Here is an 18,086-nt window from a genome sequence, read left to right on the forward strand (position 1 = left end):
TGAGACAGAGAGAGGGTCAGTGTGTGTGAGACAGAGAGAGGGTCAGTGTGTGTGTGAGAGACAGAGAGAGGGTCAGTGTGTGTGAGAGAGACAGAGAGAGGGTCAGTGTGTGTGAGACAGAGAGAGGGTCAGTGTGTGTGAGAGACAGAGAGATGGTCAGTGTGTGTGAGAGAGACAGAGAGAGGGTCAGTGTGTGTGAGAGAGAGAGAGGGTCAGTGTGTGTGTGAGAGACAGAGAGAGGGTCAGTGTGTGTGAGAGAGACAGAGAGAGGGTCAGTGTGTGTCAGAGATACAGAGAGAGGGTCAGTGTGTGTGTGAGACAGAGAGAGGGTCAGTGTGTGTGAGACAGAGAGAGGGTCAGTGTGTGTGAGAGAGACAGAGAGAGGGTCAGTGTGTGTGAGACAGAGAGAGGGTCAGTGTGTGTGAGACAGAGAGAGGGTCGGTGTGTGTGAGAGAGACAGAGAGAGGGTCAGTGTGTGTGAGAGAGACAGAGAGAGGGTCAGTGTGTGTGTGAGACAGAGAGAGGGTCAGTGTGTGTGTGTGAGACAGAGAGAGGGTCTGTGTGTGTGTGAGACAGAGAGAGGGTCAGTGTGTGTGTGAGACAGAGAGAGGGTCAGTGTGTGTGTGAGACAGAGAGAGGGTCAGTGTGAGTGTGAGACAGAGAGAGGGTCAGTGTGTGTGAGACAGAGAGAGGGTCAGTGTGTGTGTGAGAGACAGAGAGAGGGTCAGTGTGTGTGTGAGACAGAGAGAGGGTCAGTGTGTGTGTGTGAGAGAGAGAGGGTCAGTGTGTGTGAGACAGAGAGAGGGTCAGTGTGTGTGTGAGAGACAGAGAGAGGGTCAGTGTGTGTGTGAGACAGAGAGAGGGTCAGTGTGTGTGTGAGAGACAGAGAGAGGGTCAGTGTGTGTGAGACAGAGAGAGGGTCAGTGTGTGTGTGAGACAGAGAGAGGGTCAGTGTGTGTGTGTGAGACAGAGAGAGGGTCAGTGTGTGTGTGAGAGACAGAGAGAGGGTCAGTGTGTGTGAGAGACAGAGAGAGGGTCAGTGTGTGTGTGAGAGAGAGAGAGAGGGTCAGTGTGTGTGAGAGAGACAGAGAGAGGGACAGTGTGTGTGTGAGAGACAGAGAGAGGGTCAGTGTGTGTGAGACAGAGAGAGGGTCAGTGTGTGTGTGAGACAGAGAGAGGGTCAGTGTGTGTGAGAGACAGAGAGGGTCAGTGTGTGTGAGACAGAGAGAGGGTCAGTGTGTGTGTGAGACAGAGAGAGGGTCAGTGTGTGTGAGACAGAGAGAGGGTCAATGTGTGTGTGAGACAGAGAGAGGGTCAGTGTGTGAGAGACAGAGAGAGGGTCAATGTGTGTGTGAGACAGAGAGAGGGTCAGTGTGTGTGTGAGACAGAGAGAGGGTCAGTGTGTGTGTGAGACAGAGAGAGGGTCAGTGTGTGTGAGACAGAGAGAGGGTCAGTGTGTGTGTGAGAGAGAGAGGGTCAGTGTGTGTGAGAGAGAGAGTGGGTCAGTGTGTGTGTGAGACAGAGAGAGGGTCAGTGTGTGTGAGAGAGAGAGTGGGTCAGTGTGTGTGTGAGACAGAGAGAGGGTCAGTGTGTGTGAGAGAGACAGAGAGAGGGGGTCAGTGTGTGTGTGAGACAGAGAGAGGGTCAGTGTGTGTGTGAGACAGAGAGAGGGTCAGTGTGTGTGTGAGACAGAGAGAGGGTCAGTGTGTGTGTGAGACAGAGAGAGGGTCAGTGTGTGTGTGAGAGAGAGAGGGTCAGTGTGTGTGAGAGAGAGAGTGGGTCAGTGTGTGTGTGTGAGACAGAGAGAGGGTCAGTGTGTGTGAGAGACAGAGAGAGGGTCAGTGTGTGTGAGAGACAGAGAGAGGGTCAGTGTGTGTGTGTGAGAGAGAGAGGGTCAGTGTGTGTGTGAGAGACAGAGAGAGGGTCAGTGTGTGTGTGAGAGACAGAGAGAGGGTCAGTGTGTGTGAGAGAGAGAGAGGGTCAGTGTGTGAGAGAGAGAGAGAGGGTCAGTGTGTGTGAGAGAGACAGAGAGAGGGTCAGTGTGTGTGAGAGAGAGAGGGTCAGTGTGTGTGAGAGAGACAGAGAGAGGGTCAGTGTGTGTGTGAGACAGAGAGAGGGTCAGTGTGTGTGAGAGACAGAGAGAGGGTCAGTGTGTGTGTGTGAGAGAGAGAGGGTCAGTGTGTGTGAGACAGAGAGAGGGTCAGTGTGTGTGAGACAGAGAGAGGGTCAGTGTGTGTGTGAGAGACAGAGAGAGGGTCAGTGTGTGTGTGAGACAGAGAGAGGGTCAGTGTGTGTGTGTGAGAGAGAGAGGGTCAGTGTGTGTGTGTGAGAGAGAGAGGGTCAGTGTGTGTGAGACAGAGAGAGGGTCAGTGTGTGTGAGACAGAGAGAGGGTCAGTGTGTGTGTGTGAGACAGAGAGAGGGTCAGTGTGTGTGAGAGAGACATAGAGAGGGTCAGTGTGTGTGTGAGAGACAGAGAGAGGGTCAGTGTGTGTGAGAGAGAGAGAGGGTCAGTGTGTGTGTGAGAGAGAGAGAGAGGGTCAGTGTGTGTGAGAGACAGAGAGAGGGTCAGTGTGTGTGTGAGAGAGAGAGAGAGGGTCAGTGTGTGTGAGAGAGACAGAGAGAGGGACAGTGTGTGTGTGAGAGACAGAGAGAGGGTCAGTGTGCGTGAGACAGATAGAGGGTCAGTGTGTGTGTGAGACAGAGAGAGGGTCAGTGTGTGTGAGAGACAGAGAGAGGGTCAGTGTGTGTGAGACAGAGAGAGGGTCAGTGTGTGTGTGAGACAGAGAGAGGGTCAGTGTGTGTGAGACAGAGAGAGGGTCAGTGTGTGTGAGACAGAGAGAGGGTCAATGTGTGTGTGAGACAGAGAGAGGGTCAGTGTGTGAGAGACAGAGAGAGGGTCAATGTGTGTGTGAGATAGAGAGAGGGTCAGTGTGTGTGTGAGAGAGAGAGAGGGTCAGTGTGTGTGTGAGACAGAGAGAGGGTCAGTGTGTGTGTGAGACAGAGAGAGGGTCAGTGTGTGTGTGAGAGACAGAGAGAGGGTCAGTGCGTGTGAGAGACAGAGAGAGGGTCAGTGTGTGTGTGAGAGACAGAGAGAGGGTCAGTGTGTGTGAGAGAGAGGGTCAGTGTGTGTGAGAGACAGAGGGTCAGTGTGTGTGAGAGAGAGGGTCAGTGTGTGTGTGTGAGACAGAGAGGGTCAGTGTGTGTGTGAGAGACAGAGAGAGGGTCAGTGTGTGTGTGAGAGACAGAGAGGGTCAGTGTGTGTGTGTGAGACAGAGAGAGGGTCAGTGTGTGTGTGTGAGACAGAGAGAGGGTCTGTGTGTGTGTGAGACAGAGAGAGGGTCAGTGTGTGTGTGAGACAGAGAGAGGGTCAGTGTGTGTGTGAGACAGAGAGAGGGTCAGTGTGAGTGTGAGACAGAGAGAGGGTCAGTGTGTGTGAGACAGAGAGAGGGTCAGTGTGTGTGTGAGAGACAGAGAGAGGGTCAGTGTGTGTGTGAGACAGAGAGAGGGTCAGTGTGTGTGTGTGAGAGAGAGAGGGTCAGTGTGTGTGAGACAGAGAGAGGGTCAGTGTGTGTGTGAGAGACAGAGAGAGGGTCAGTGTGTGTGTGAGACAGAGAGAGGGTCAGTGTGTGTGTGAGAGACAGAGAGAGGGTCAGTGTGTGTGAGACAGAGAGAGGGTCAGTGTGTGTGTGAGACAGAGAGAGGGTCAGTGTGTGTGTGTGAGACAGAGAGAGGGTCAGTGTGTGTGTGAGAGACAGAGAGAGGGTCAGTGTGTGTGAGAGACAGAGAGAGGGTCAGTGTGTGTGTGAGAGAGAGAGAGAGGGTCAGTGTGTGTGAGAGAGACAGAGAGAGGGACAGTGTGTGTGTGAGAGACAGAGAGAGGGTCAGTGTGTGTGAGACAGAGAGAGGGTCAGTGTGTGTGTGAGACAGAGAGAGGGTCAGTGTGTGTGAGAGACAGAGAGGGTCAGTGTGTGTGAGACAGAGAGAGGGTCAGTGTGTGTGTGAGACAGAGAGAGGGTCAGTGTGTGTGAGACAGAGAGAGGGTCAATGTGTGTGTGAGACAGAGAGAGGGTCAGTGTGTGAGAGACAGAGAGAGGGTCAATGTGTGTGTGAGACAGAGAGAGGGTCAGTGTGTGTGTGAGACAGAGAGAGGGTCAGTGTGTGTGTGAGACAGAGAGAGGGTCAGTGTGTGTGAGACAGAGAGAGGGTCAGTGTGTGTGTGAGAGAGAGAGGGTCAGTGTGTGTGAGAGAGAGAGTGGGTCAGTGTGTGTGTGAGACAGAGAGAGGGTCAGTGTGTGTGAGAGAGAGAGTGGGTCAGTGTGTGTGTGAGACAGAGAGAGGGTCAGTGTGTGTGAGAGAGACAGAGAGAGGGGGTCAGTGTGTGTGTGAGACAGAGAGAGGGTCAGTGTGTGTGTGAGACAGAGAGAGGGTCAGTGTGTGTGTGAGACAGAGAGAGGGTCAGTGTGTGTGTGAGACAGAGAGAGGGTCAGTGTGTGTGTGAGAGAGAGAGGGTCAGTGTGTGTGAGAGAGAGAGTGGGTCAGTGTGTGTGTGTGAGACAGAGAGAGGGTCAGTGTGTGTGAGAGACAGAGAGAGGGTCAGTGTGTGTGAGAGACAGAGAGAGGGTCAGTGTGTGTGTGTGAGAGAGAGAGGGTCAGTGTGTGTGTGAGAGACAGAGAGAGGGTCAGTGTGTGTGTGAGAGACAGAGAGAGGGTCAGTGTGTGTGTGAGAGACAGAGAGAGGGTCAGTGTGTGTGAGAGAGAGAGAGGGTCAGTGTGTGAGAGAGAGAGAGAGGGTCAGTGTGTGTGAGAGAGACAGAGAGAGGGTCAGTGTGTGTGAGAGAGAGAGGGTCAGTGTGTGTGAGAGAGACAGAGAGAGGGTCAGTGTGTGTGTGAGACAGAGAGAGGGTCAGTGTGTGTGAGAGACAGAGAGAGGGTCAGTGTGTGTGTGTGAGAGAGAGAGGGTCAGTGTGTGTGAGACAGAGAGAGGGTCAGTGTGTGTGAGACAGAGAGAGGGTCAGTGTGTGTGTGAGAGACAGAGAGAGGGTCAGTGTGTGTGTGAGACAGAGAGAGGGTCAGTGTGTGTGTGTGAGAGAGAGAGGGTCAGTGTGTGTGTGTGAGAGAGAGAGGGTCAGTGTGTGTGAGACAGAGAGAGGGTCAGTGTGTGTGAGACAGAGAGAGGGTCAGTGTGTGTGTGTGAGACAGAGAGAGGGTCAGTGTGTGTGAGAGAGACATAGAGAGGGTCAGTGTGTGTGTGAGAGACAGAGAGAGGGTCAGTGTGTGTGAGAGAGAGAGAGGGTCAGTGTGTGTGTGAGAGAGAGAGAGAGGGTCAGTGTGTGTGAGAGACAGAGAGAGGGTCAGTGTGTGTGTGAGAGAGAGAGAGAGGGTCAGTGTGTGTGAGAGAGACAGAGAGAGGGACAGTGTGTGTGTGAGAGACAGAGAGAGGGTCAGTGTGCGTGAGACAGATAGAGGGTCAGTGTGTGTGTGAGACAGAGAGAGGGTCAGTGTGTGTGAGAGACAGAGAGAGGGTCAGTGTGTGTGAGACAGAGAGAGGGTCAGTGTGTGTGTGAGACAGAGAGAGGGTCAGTGTGTGTGAGACAGAGAGAGGGTCAGTGTGTGTGAGACAGAGAGAGGGTCAATGTGTGTGTGAGACAGAGAGAGGGTCAGTGTGTGAGAGACAGAGAGAGGGTCAATGTGTGTGTGAGATAGAGAGAGGGTCAGTGTGTGTGTGAGAGAGAGAGAGGGTCAGTGTGTGTGTGAGACAGAGAGAGGGTCAGTGTGTGTGTGAGACAGAGAGAGGGTCAGTGTGTGTGTGAGAGACAGAGAGAGGGTCAGTGTGTGTGAGAGACAGAGAGAGGGTCAGTGTGTGTGTGAGAGACAGAGAGAGGGTCAGTGTGTGTGAGAGAGAGGGTCAGTGTGTGTGAGAGACAGAGGGTCAGTGTGTGTGAGAGAGAGGGTCAGTGTGTGTGTGTGAGACAGAGAGGGTCAGTGTGTGTGTGAGAGACAGAGAGAGGGTCAGTGTGTGTGTGAGAGACAGAGAGGGTCAGTGTGTGTGTGTGAGACAGAGAGAGGGTCAGTGTGTGTGTGAGAGACAGAGAGAGGGTCAGTGTGTGTGTGAGACAGAGAGAGGGTCAGTGTGTGTGTGAGACAGAGAGAGGGTCAGTGTGTGTGAGAGAGACAGAGAGAGGGTCAGTGTGTGTGAGACAGAGAGAGGGTCAGTGTGTGTGAGACAGAGAGAGGGTCAGTGTGTGTGTGAGAGAGGGTCAGTGTGTGTGTGAGAGAGGGTCAGTGTGTGTGTGTGAGACAGAGAGAGGGTCAGTGTGTGTGTGTGTGAGAGAGACAGAGAGAGGGTCAGTGTGTGTGAGACAGAGAGAGGGTCAGTGTGTGTGTGAGACAGAGAGAGGGTCAGTGTGTGAGAGAGACAGAGAGAGGGTCAGTGTGTGTGTGTGAGAGAGAGAGGGTCAGTGTGTGTGTGAGAGACAGAGAGAGGGTCAGTGTGTGTGTGTGAGACAGAGAGAGGGTCAGTGTGTGTGTGTGAGAGAGAGAGAGGGTCAGTGTGTGTGAGAAACAGAGAGAGGGTCAGTGTGTGTGTGAGAGACAGAGAGAGGGTCAGTGTGTGTGAGAGACAGACAGAGGGTCAGTGTGTGTGTGAGAGACAGAGAGAGGGTCAGTGTGTGTGAGAGAGAGAGAGGGTCAGTGTGTGTGAGAGACAGAGAGAGGGTCAGTGTGTGTGAGAGACAGAGAGAGGGTCTGTGTGTGTGTGACAGACAGAGGGTCACTGTGTGTGTGTCAGAGAGAGGGTCAGTGTGTGTGAGACAGAGAGGGTCAGTGTGTGTGAGAGAGAGAGAGGGTCAGTGTGTGTGAGAGACAGAGAGTGGGTCAGTGTGTGTGTGTGAGACAGAGAGAGGGTCAGTGTGTGTGTGAGACAGAGAGAGGGTCAGTGTGTGTGTGAGACAGAGAGAGGGTCAGTGTGTGTGTGAGACAGAGAGAGGGTCAGTGTGTGTGAGACAGAGAGAGGGTCAGTGTGTGTGTGTGAGACAGAGAGAGGGTCAGTGTGTGTGTGAGACAGAGAGAGGGTCAGTGTGTGTGAGAGACAGAGAGAGGGTCAGTGTGTGTGTGTGAGACAGAGAGAGGGTCAGTGTGTGTGAGAGACAGAGAGAGGGTCAGTGTGTGTGAGAGACAGAGAGAGGGTCAGTGTGTGTGTGAGACAGAGAGGGTCAGTGTGTGTGTGAGACAGAGAGAGGGTCAGTGTGTGTGTGAGACAGAGAGAGGGTCAGTGTGTGTGTGAGACAGAGAGAGGGTCAGTGTGTGTGTGAGAGACAGAGAGAGGGTCAGTGTGTGTGTGTGTGAGACAGAGAGAGGGTCAGTGTGTGTGAGACAGAGAGAGGGTCAGTGTGTGTGTGTGAGAGACAGAGGGTCAGTGTGTGTGTGAGACAGAGAGAGGGTCAGTGCGTGTGTGAGAGACAGAGAGAGGGTCAGTGCGTGTGTGTGAGACAGAGAGAGGGTCAGTGTGTGTGTGAGTGACAGAGAGAGGGTCAGTGTGTGTGTGAGACAGAGAGAGGGTCAGTGTGTGTGTGAGAGAGAGGGTCAGTGTGTGTGTGTGTGAGAGACAGAGAGAGGGTCAGTGTGTGTGTGAGACAGAGAGAGGGTCAGTGTGTGTGAGACAGAGAGAGGGTCCGTGTGTGTGTGTGAGACAGAGAGAGGGTCAGTGTGTGTGTGTGAGACAGAGAGAGGGTCAGTGTGTGCGTGAGAGACAGAGAGAGGGTCAGTGTGTGTGAGACAGAGAGAGGGTCAGTGTGTGTGAGACAGAGAGAGGGTCAGTGTGTGTGTGAGAGACAGAGAGAGGGTCAGTGTGTGTGTGAGAGACAGAGAGAGGGTCAGTGTGTGTGAGAGAGACAGAGAGAGGGTCAGTGTGTGTGAGAGAGACAGAGAGAGGGTCAGTGTGTGAGAGACAGAGAGAGGGTCAGTGTGTGTGAGAGAGACAGAGAGAGGGTCAGTGTGTGTGTGAGAGAGACAGAGAGGGTCAGTGTGTGTGAGAGAGAGAGAGGGTCAGTGTGTGTGTGAGAGAGAGGGTCAGTGTGTGTGAGAGAGACAGAGAGAGGGTCAGTGTGTGTGTGAGACAGAGAGAGGGTCAGTGTGTGTGAGACAGAGAGAGGGTCAGTGTGTGTGAGAGAGACAGAGAGAGGGTCAGTGTGTGTGAGACAGAGAGAGGGTCTGTGTGTGTGAGACAGAGAGAGGGTCGGTGTGTGTGAGAGAGACAGAGAGAGGGTCAGTGTGTGTGAGAGAGACAGAGAGAGGGTCAGTGTGTGTGTGTGAGACAGAGAGAGGGTCAGTGTGTGAGAGACAGAGAGAGGGTCAGTGTGTGTGAGAGACAGAGAGAGGGTCAGTGTGTGTGTGAGACAGAGAGAGGGTCAGTGTGAGTGAGAGAGACAGAGAGAGGGTAAGTGTGTGTGTGAGAGAGAGAGAGGGTCAGTGTGTGTGTGTGAGACAGAGAGAGGGTCAGTGTGTGTGTGAGACAGAGAGAGGGTCAGTGTGTGTGTGAGACAGAGAGAGGGTCAGTGTGTGTGTGAGACAGAGAGAGGGTCAGTGTGAGTGAGAGAGACAGAGAGAGGGTCAGTGTGTGTGTGAGAGAGAGAGAGGGTCAGTGTGTGTGTGTGAGACAGAGAGAGGGTCAGTGTGTGTGTGTGAGACAGAGAGAGGGTCAGTGTGTGTGTGAGAGACAGAGAGAGGGTCAGTGTGTGTGTGTGAGACAGAGAGAGGGTCAGTGTGTGTGTGTGAGACAGAGAGAGGGTCAGTGTGTGCGTGAGAGACAGAGAGGGTCAGTGTGTGTGAGACAGAGAGAGAGGGTCAGTGTGTGTGTGTGAGACAGAGAGAGGGTCAGTGTGTGTGTGAGAGACAGAGAGAGGGTCTGTGTGTGTGTGTGAGACAGACGGTCAGTGTGTGTGTGTGTGAGACAGAGAGAGGGTCAGTGTGTGTGAGAGACAGAGAGAGGGTCAGTGTGTGTGTGTGAGACAGAGAGAGGGTCAGTATGTGTGTGAGAGACAGAGAGAGGGTCAGTGTGTGTGTGAGACAGAGAGAGGGTCAGTGTGTGTGAGAGAGAGAGAGAGGGTCAGTGTGTGTGAGAGAGACAGAGAGAGGGTCAGTGTGTGTGTGAGAGAGAGAGAGGGTCAGTGTGTGTGTGAGAGAGAGAGAGGGTCAGTGTGTGTGTGTGAGACAGAGAGAGGGTCAGTGTGTGTGAGAGACAGAGAGAGGGTCAGTGTGTGTGAGACAGAGAGAGGGTCAGTGTGTGTGAGACAGAGAGAGGGTCAGTGTGTGTGAGAGACAAAGAGAGGGTCAGTGTGTGAGAGACAGAGAGAGAGTCTGTGTGTGTGAGAGACAGAGAGAGGGTCAGTGTGTGTGTGAGACAGAGAGAGGGTCAGTGTGTGTGAGAGAGAGAGAGAGGGTCAGTGTGTGTGAGCGAGAGACAGAGAGAGGGTCAGTGTGTGTGAGAGACAGAGAGAAGGTCAGTGTGTGTGAGAGACAGAGAGAGGGTCAGTGTGTGTGTGTGAGACAGAGAGAGGGTCAGTGTGTGTGTGTGAGAGAGAGAGGGTCAGTGTGTGTGAGACAGAGAGAGGGTCAGTGTGTGTGTGTGAGACAGAGAGAGGGTCAGTGTGTGTGTGAGAGAGAGAGAGAGGGTCAGTGTGTGTGAGAGACAGAGAGAGGGTCAGTGTGTGTGTGAGAGAGAGAGAGAGGGTCAGTGTGTGTGTGAGAGAGAGAGAGAGGGTCAGTGTGTGTGAGAGAGACAGAGAGAGGGACAGTGTGTGTGTGAGAGACAGAGAGAGGGTCAGTGTGTGTGAGACAGAGAGAGGGTCAGTGTGTGTGAGACAGAGAGAGGGTCAATGTGTGTGTGAGACAGAGAGAGGGTCAGTGTGTGTGTGAGACAGAGAGAGGGTCAGTGTGTGTGTGAGAGACAGAGAGAGGGTCAGTGTGTGTGAGAGACAGAGAGAGGGTCAGTGTGTGTGTGAGAGAGAGAGGGTCAGTGTGTGTGTGAGAGACAGAGAGAGGGTCAGTGTGTGTGAGAGAGAGGGTCAGTGTGTGTGAGAGACAGAGAGAGGGTCAGTGTGTGTGTGTTAGAGAGAGAGGGTCAGTGTGTGTGTGAGAGACAGAGAGAGGGTCAGTGTGTGTGTGAGAGACAGAGAGAGGGTCAGTGTGTGTGTGAGAGACAGAGAGAGGGTCAGTGTGTGTGTGAGACAGAGAGAGGGTCAGTGTGTGTGAGAGAGACAGAGAGAGGGTCAGTGTGTGTGAGACAGAGAGAGGGTCAGTGTGTGTGTGAGAGAGGGTCAGTGTGTGTGTGTGAGACAGAGAGAGGGTCAGTGTGTGTGCGACAGAGAGAGGGTCAGTGTGTGTGTGAGAGACAGAGAGAGGGTCAGTGTGTGTGTGAGACAGAGAGAGGGTCAGCGTGTGTGTGAGACAGAGAGAGGGTCAGTGTGTGTGTGTGTGAGAGAGACAGAGAGAGGGTCAGTGTGTGTGAGACAGAGAGAGGGTCAGTGTGTGTGTGAGACAGAGAGAGGGTCAGTGTGTGTGTGAGACAGAGAGAGGGTCAGTGTGTGAGAGAGACAGAGAGAGGGTCAGTGTGTGTGTGTGAGAGAGAGAGGGTCAGTGTGTGTGTGAGAGACAGAGAGAGGGTCAGTGTGTGTGTGTGAGACAGAGAGGGTCAGTGTGTGTGTGAGAGACAGAGAGAGGGTCAGTGTGTGTGTGAGAGAGAGAGAGAGGGTCAGTGTGTGTGAGAGACAGAGAGTGGGTCAGTGTGTGTGTGAGAGACAGAGAGAGGGTCAGTGTGTGTGAGAGACAGAGAGAGGGTCAGTGTGTGTGTGAGAGACAGAGAGAGGGTCAGTGTGTGTGAGAGAGAGAGAGGGTCAGTGTGTGTGAGAGACAGAGAGAGGGTCAGTGTGTGTGAGAGACAGAGAGAGGGTCAGTGTGTGTGAGAGACAGAGAGAGGGTCTGTGTGTGTGTGACAGACAGAGGGTCAGTGTGTGTGTGTGAGAGAGAGGGTCATTGTGTGTGTGAGACAGAGAGAGGGTCAGTGTGTGTGAGAGAGAGAGAGGGTCAGTGTGTGTGAGAGACAGAGAGTGGGTCAGTGTGTGTGTGTGAGACAGAGAGAGGGTCAGTGTGTGTGTGAGACAGAGAGAGGGTCAGTGTGTGTGTGAGACAGAGAGAGGGTCAGTGTGTGTGTGAGAGACAGAGAGAGGGTCAGTGTGTGTGAGACAGAGAGAGGGTCAGTGTGTGTGAGAGACAGAGAGAGGGTCAGTGTGTGTGTGAGAGACAGAGAGAGGGTCAGTGTGTGTGTGAGACAGAGAGAGGGTCAGTGTGTGTGTGTGAGACAGAGAGAGGGTCAGTGTGTGTGTGAGACAGAGAGAGGGTCAGTGTGTGTGTGAGACAGAGAGAGGGTCAGTGTGTGTGAGAGAGACAGAGAGAGGGTCAGTGTGTGTGAGACAGAGAGAGGGTCAGTGTGTGTGTGAGACAGAGAGAGGGTCAGTGTGTGTGTGTGAGACAGAGAGAGGGTCAGTGTGTGTGTGAGAGACAGAGAGAGGGTCAGTGTGTGTGTGAGAGAGAGAGAGGGTCAGTGTGTGTGTGTGAGACAGAGAGAGGGTCAGTGTGTGTGAGAGACAGAGAGTGGGTCAGTGTGTGTGTGAGAGAGAGAGAGAGGGTCAGTGTGTGTGAGAGACAGAGAGAGGGTCAGTGTGTGTGAGAGACAGAGAGAGGGTCAGTGTGTGTGAGAGAGAGAGAGAGGGTCAGTGTGTGTGAGAGAGAGAGAGAGGGTCAGTGTGTGTGAGACAGAGAGAGGGTCAGTGTGTGTGAGACAGAGAGAGGGTCAGTGTGTGTGAGACAGAGAGAGGGTCAGTGTGTGTGAGAGACAGAGAGAGGGTCAGTGTGTGAGAGACAGAGAGAGGGTCAGTGTGTGTGTGAGAGACAGAGAGAGGGTCAGTGTGTGTGTGAGAGACAGAGAGAGGGTCAGTGTGTGTGTGAGAGAGAGAGAGGGTCAGTGTGTGTGAGAGAGAGAGAGAGGGTCAGTGTGTGTGAGCGAGAGACAGAGAGAGGGTCAGTGTGTGTGAGAGACAGAGAGAGGGTCAGTGTGTGTGAGAGACAGAGAGAGGGTCAGTGTGTGTGTGTGAGACAGAGAGAGGGTCAGTGTGTGTGTGTGAGACAGAGAGAGGGTCAGTGTGTGTGTGAGAGAGAGAGAGAGGGTCAGTGTGTGTGAGAGACAGAGAGAGGGTCAGTGTGTGTGTGAGAGAGAGAGAGAGGGTCAGTGTGTGTGAGAGAGACAGAGAGAGGGACAGTGTGTGTGTGAGAGACAGAGAGACGGTCAGTGTGTGTGAGACAGAGAGAGGGTCAGTGTGTGTGAGAGACAGAGAGAGGGTCAGTGTGTGTGAGACAGAGAGAGGGTCAGTGTGTGTGTGAGACAGAGAGAGGGTCAGTGTGTGTGTGAGACAGAGAGAGGGTCAGTGTGTGTGAGAGAGACAGAGAGAGGGTCAGTGTGTGTGAGACAGAGAGAGGGTCAGTGTGTGTGTGAGAGAGGGTCAGTGTGTGTGTGTGAGACAGAGAGAGGGTCAGTGTGTGTGCGACAGAGAGAGGGTCAGTGTGTGTGTGAGAGACAGAGAGAGGGTCAGTGTGTGTGTGAGACAGAGAGAGGGTCAGCGTGTGTGTGAGACAGAGAGAGGGTCAGTGTGTGTGTGTGTGAGAGAGACAGAGAGAGGGTCAGTGTGTGTGAGACAGAGAGAGGGTCAGTGTGTGTGTGAGACAGAGAGAGGGTCAGTGTGTGTGTGAGACAGAGAGAGGGTCAGTGTGTGAGAGAGACAGAGAGAGGGTCAGTGTGTGTGTGTGAGAGAGAGAGGGTCAGTGTGTGTGTGAGAGACAGAGAGAGGGTCAGTGTGTGTGTGTGAGACAGAGAGAGGGTCAGTGTGTGTGTGTGAGACAGAGAGAGGGTCAGTGTGTGTGTGAAAGACAGAGAGAGGGTCAGTGTGTGTGTGAGAGAGAGAGAGAGGGTCAGTGTGTGTGAGAGACAGAGAGAGGGTCAGTGTGTGTGTGAGAGACAGAGAGAGGGTCAGTGTGTGTGTGAGAGACAGAGAGAGGGTCAGTGTGTGTGAGAGACAGAGAGAGGGTCAGTGTGTGTGAGAGAGAGAGAGGGTCAGTGTGTGTGAGAGACAGAGAGAGGGTCAGTGTGTGTGAGAGACAGAGAGAGGGTCTGTGTGTGTGTGACAGACAGAGGGTCAGTGTGTGTGTGTGAGAGAGAGGGTCAGTGTGTGTGTGAGACAGAGAGAGGGTCAGTGTGTGTGAGACAGAGAGGGTCAGTGTGTGTGAGAGAGAGAGAGGGTCAGTGTGTGTGAGAGACAGAGAGTGGGTCAGTGTGTGTGTGTGAGACAGAGAGGGTCAGTGTGTGTGTGAGACAGAGAGAGGGTCAGTGTGTGTGTGAGACAGAGAGAGGGTCAGTGTGTGTGTGAGAGACAGAGAGAGGGTCAGTGTGTGTGTGTGTGAGACAGAGAGAGGGTCAGTGTGTGTGAGACAGAGAGAGGGTCAGTGTGTGTGAGACAGAGAGAGGGTCAGTGTGTGTGTGTGAGAGACAGAGGGTCAGTGTGTGTGTGAGACAGAGAGAGGGTCAGTGCGTGTGTGAGAGACAGAGAGAGGGTCAGTGCGTGTGTGTGAGACAGAGAGAGGGTCAGTGTGTGTGTGAGAGACAGAGAGAGGGTCAGTGTGTGTGTGAGAGAGAGAGAGGGTCAGTGTGTGTGTGAGAGAGAGAGAGGGTCAGTGTGTGTGTGTGTGAGAGACAGAGAGAGGGTCAGTGTGTGTGTGAGACAGAGAGAGGGTCAGTGTGTGTGAGACAGAGAGAGGGTCTGTGTGTGTGTGAGACAGAGAGAGGGTCAGTGTGTGTGTGTGAGACAGAGAGAGGGTCAGTGTGTGCGTGAGAGACAGAGAGAGGGTCAGTGTGTGTGAGACAGAGAGAGGGTCAGTGTGTGAGAGACAGAGAGAGGGTCAGTGTGTGTGTGAGAGACAGAGAGAGGGTCAGTGTGTGTGAGAGAGACAGAGAGAGGGTCAGTGTGTGTGAGACAGAGAGAGGGTCAGTGTGTGTGAAAGACAGAGAGAGGGTCAGTGTGTGTGAGAGAGACAGAGAGAGGGTCAGTGTGTGTGTGAGAGAGACAGAGAGGGTCAGTGTGTGTGAGAGAGAGAGAGGGTCAGTGTGTGTGTGAGAGAGAGGGTCAGTGTGTGTGAGAGACAGAGAGAGGGTCAGTGTGTGTGAGACAGAGAGAGGGTCAGTGTGTGTGAGAGAGACAGAGAGAGGGTCAGTGTGTGTGAGACAGAGAGAGGGTCTGTGTGTGTGAGACAGAGAGAGGGTCGGTGTGTGTGAGAGAGACAGAGAGAGGGTCAGTGTGTGTGAGAGAGACAGAGAGAGGGTCAGTGTGTGTGTGTGAGACAGAGAGAGGGTCAGTGTGTGTGAGACAGAGAGAGGGTCAGTGTGTGTGAGAGACAGAGAGAGGGTCAGTGTGTGTGTGAGACAGAGAGAGGGTCAGTGTGAGTGAGAGAGACAGAGAGAGGGTCAGTGTGTGTGTGAGAGAGAGAGAGGGTCAGTGTGTGTGTGTGAGACAGAGAGAGGGTCAGTGTGTGTGTGAGACAGAGAGAGGGTCTGTGTGTGTGTGAGACAGAGAGAGGGTCTGTGTGTGTGTGAGACAGAGAGAGGGTCAGTGTGTGTGTGAGACAGAGAGAGGGTCAGTGTGAGTGAGAGAGACAGAGAGAGGGTCAGTGTGTGTGTGAGAGAGAGAGAGGGTCAGTGTGTGTGTGTGAGACAGAGAGAGGGTCAGTGTGTGTGTGAGAGACAGAGAGAGGGTCAGTGTGTGTGTGAGAGAGAGAGAGGGTCAGTGTGTGTGTGTGAGACAGAGAGAGGGTCAGTGTGTGTGTGTGAGACAGAGAGAGGGTCTGTGTGTGTGTGTGAGACAGAGGGTCATTGTGTGTGAGAGAGAGACAGAGAGAGGGTCAGTGTGTGTGTGTGAGACAGAGAGAGGGTCAGTGTGTGTGTGAGACAGAGAGAGGGTCAGTGTATGTGCGAGACAGAGAGAGGGTCAGTGTGTGTGTGTGAGACAGAGAGAGGGTCAGTGTGTGAGAGACAGAGAGAGGGTCAGTGTGTGTGAGAGAGACAGAGGGTCAGTGTGTGTGTGTGAGAGAGAGAGGGTCAGTGTGTGTGAGAGACAGAGAGAGGGTCAGTGTGTGTGAGAGACAGAGAGAGGGTCAGTGTGTGTGAGAGACAGAGAGAGGGTCAGTGTGTGTGTGAGACAGAGAGAGGGTCAGTGTGTGTGAGAGACAGAGAGAGGGTCAGTGTGTGTGAGAGAGACAGAGAGAGGGTCAGTGTGTTTGTGTGAGAGAGAGAGGGTCAGTGTGTGTGAGAGAGACAGAGAGAGGGTCAGTGTGTGTGTGTGAGACAGAGAGAGGGTCAGTGTGTTTGTGTGAGAGAGAGAGGGTCAGTGTGTGTGAGAGAGACAGAGAGAGGGTCAGTGTGTGTGTGTGAGACAGAGAGAGGGTCAGTGTGTGTGTGTGAGACAGAGAGAGGGTCTGTGTGTGTGAGAGACAGAGAGAGGGTCAGTGTGTGTGAGAGACAGAGAGAGGGTCAGTGTGTGTGTGAGAGACAGAGAGAGGGTCAGTGTGTGTGAGAGACAGAGAGAGGGTCAGTGTGTGTGTGAGACAGAGAGAGGGTCAGTGTGTGTGTGTGAGAGACAGAGAGAGGGTCAGTGTGTGTGTGTGAGACAGAGAGAGGGTCAGTGTGTGTGAGAGAGAGAGAGAGAGGGTCAGTGTGTGTGAGACAGAGAGAGGGTCAGTGTGTGTGTGAGAGACAGAGAGAGGGTCAGTGTGTGTGAGAGACAGAGAGAGGGTCAGTGTGTGTGAGAGAGAGAGAGGGTCAGTGTGTGTGAGAGAGAGAGAGAGAGAGGGTCAGTGTGTGTGTGAGAGACAGAGAGAGGGTCAGTGTGTGTGTGAGAGACAGAGAGAGGGTCAGTGTGTGTGTGTGAAACAGAGAGAGGGTCAGTGTGTGTGAGAGACAGAGAGAGGGTCAGTGTGTGTGAGACAGAGAGAGGGTCAGTGTGTGTGAGAGAGAGAGAGAGAGGGTCAGTGTGTGTGAGAGACAGAGAGAGGGTCAGTGTGTGTGAGAGACAGAGAGAGGGTCAGTGTGTGTGTGTGAGACAGAGAGAGGGTCAGTGTGTGTGTGAGAGAGAGAGAGAGGGTCAGTGTGTGTGAGACAGAGAGAGGGTCAGTGTGTGTGTGTGAGAGAGAGAGAGGGTCAGTGTGTGTGTGTGAGACAGAGAGAGGGTCAGTGTGTGTGAGACAGAGAGAGGGTCAGTGTGTGTGTGAGACAGAGAGAGGGTCAGTGTGTGTGAGAGACAGAGAGAGGGTCAGTGTGTGTGTGTGAGACAGAGAGAGGGTCAGTGTGTGTGAGACAGAGAGAGGGTCAGTGTGTGTGAGACAGAGAGAGGGTGAGTGTGTGTGTGAGAGAGAGAGAGGGTCAGTGTGTGTGTGTGAGACAGAGAGAGGGTCAGTGTGTGTGTGAGAGACAGAGAGAGGGTCAGTGTGTGTGTGTGAGAGACAGAGAGAGGGTCAGTGTGTGTGAGACAGAGAGACGGTCAGTGTGTGTGTGAGACAGAGAGAGGGTCAGTGTGTGTGTGTGAGACAGAGAGAGGGTCAGTGTGTGTGTGAGAGACAGAGAGAGGGTCAGTGTGTGTGTGTGAGACAGAGAGAGGGTCAGTGTGTGTGTGAGACAGAGAGAGGGTCAGTGTGTGTGAGAGAGAGAGAGGGTCAGTGTGTGTGAGAGAGAGAGAGGGTCAGTGTGTGTGTGAGACAGACAGAGGGTCAGTGTGTGTGTGAGAGAGACAGAGAGAGGGTCAGTGTGTGTGTGAGAGACAGAGAGAGGGTCACTGTGTGAGAGAGAGACAGAGAGAGGGTCAGTGTGTGTGAGAGAGAGAGAGGGTCAGTGTGTGTGAGACAGAGAGAGGGTCAGTGTGTGTGTGTGAGACAGAGAGTGGGTCAGTGTGTGTGTGAGAGTGACAGAGAGAGGGTCAGTGTGTGTGTGAGACAGAGAGAGGGTCAGTGTGTGTGTGAGAGACAGAGAGAGGGTCAGTGTGTGTGTGAGACAGAGAGAGGGTCAGTGTGTGTGAGACAGAGAGAGGGTCAGTGTGTGTGTGAGAGACAGAGAGAGGGTCAGTGTGTGTGTGTGAGACAGAGAGAGGGTCAGTGTGTGTGTGAGACAGAGAGAGGGTCAGTGTGTGTGAGAGAGAGAGAGAGGGTCAGTGTGTGTGAGACAGAGAGAGGGTCAGTGTGTGTGTGTGAGACAGAGAGAGGGTCAGTGTGTGTGTGAGAGTGACAGAGAGAGGGTCAGTGTGTGTGAGAGAGAGAGAGAGGGTCAGTGTGTGTGAGAGAGAGAGAGAGGGTCAGTGTGTGTGTGAGAGAGAGGGTCAGTGTGTGTGAGAGACAGAGAGAGGGTCAGTGTGTGTGTGAGACAGAGAGAGGGTCAGTGTGAGTGAGAGAGACAGAGAGAGGGTCAGTGTGTGTGTGAGAGAGAGAGAGGGTCAGTGTGTGTGTGTGAGACAGAGAGAGGGTCAGTGTGTGTGTGCGACAGAGAGAGGGTCTGTGTGAGTGAGAGAGACAGAGAGAGGGTCAGTGTGTGTGTGTGAGACAGAGAGAGGGTCAGTGTGTGTGTGAGAGACAGAGAGAGGGTCAGTGTGTGTGTGTGAGACAGAGAGAGGGTCTGTGTGTGTGTGTGAGACAGAGAGAGGGTCAGTGTGTGTGAGAGAGAGACAGAGAGAGGGTCAGTGTGTGTGTGAGAGACAGAGAGAGGGTCAGTGTGTGTGTGAGACAGAGAGAGGGTCAGTGTGTGTGTGAGACAGTGAGAGGGTCAGTGTGTGTGTGTGAGACAGAGAGAGGGTCAGTGTGTGAGAGACAGAGAGAGGGTCAGTGTGTGTGTGAGACAGAGAGAGGGTCTGTGTGTGAGACAGAGAGAGGGTCAGTGTGTGTGAGAGAGACAGAGAGAGGGTCAGTGTGTGTGTGAGACAGAGAGAGGGTCTGTGTGTGAGAGAGAGAG

This window comes from Chiloscyllium punctatum, unplaced genomic scaffold (genome assembly GCF_047496795.1).
Source record: "Chiloscyllium punctatum isolate Juve2018m unplaced genomic scaffold, sChiPun1.3 scaffold_441, whole genome shotgun sequence".
NCBI classification, from domain to species: Eukaryota; Metazoa; Chordata; class Chondrichthyes; order Orectolobiformes; family Hemiscylliidae; genus Chiloscyllium; species Chiloscyllium punctatum.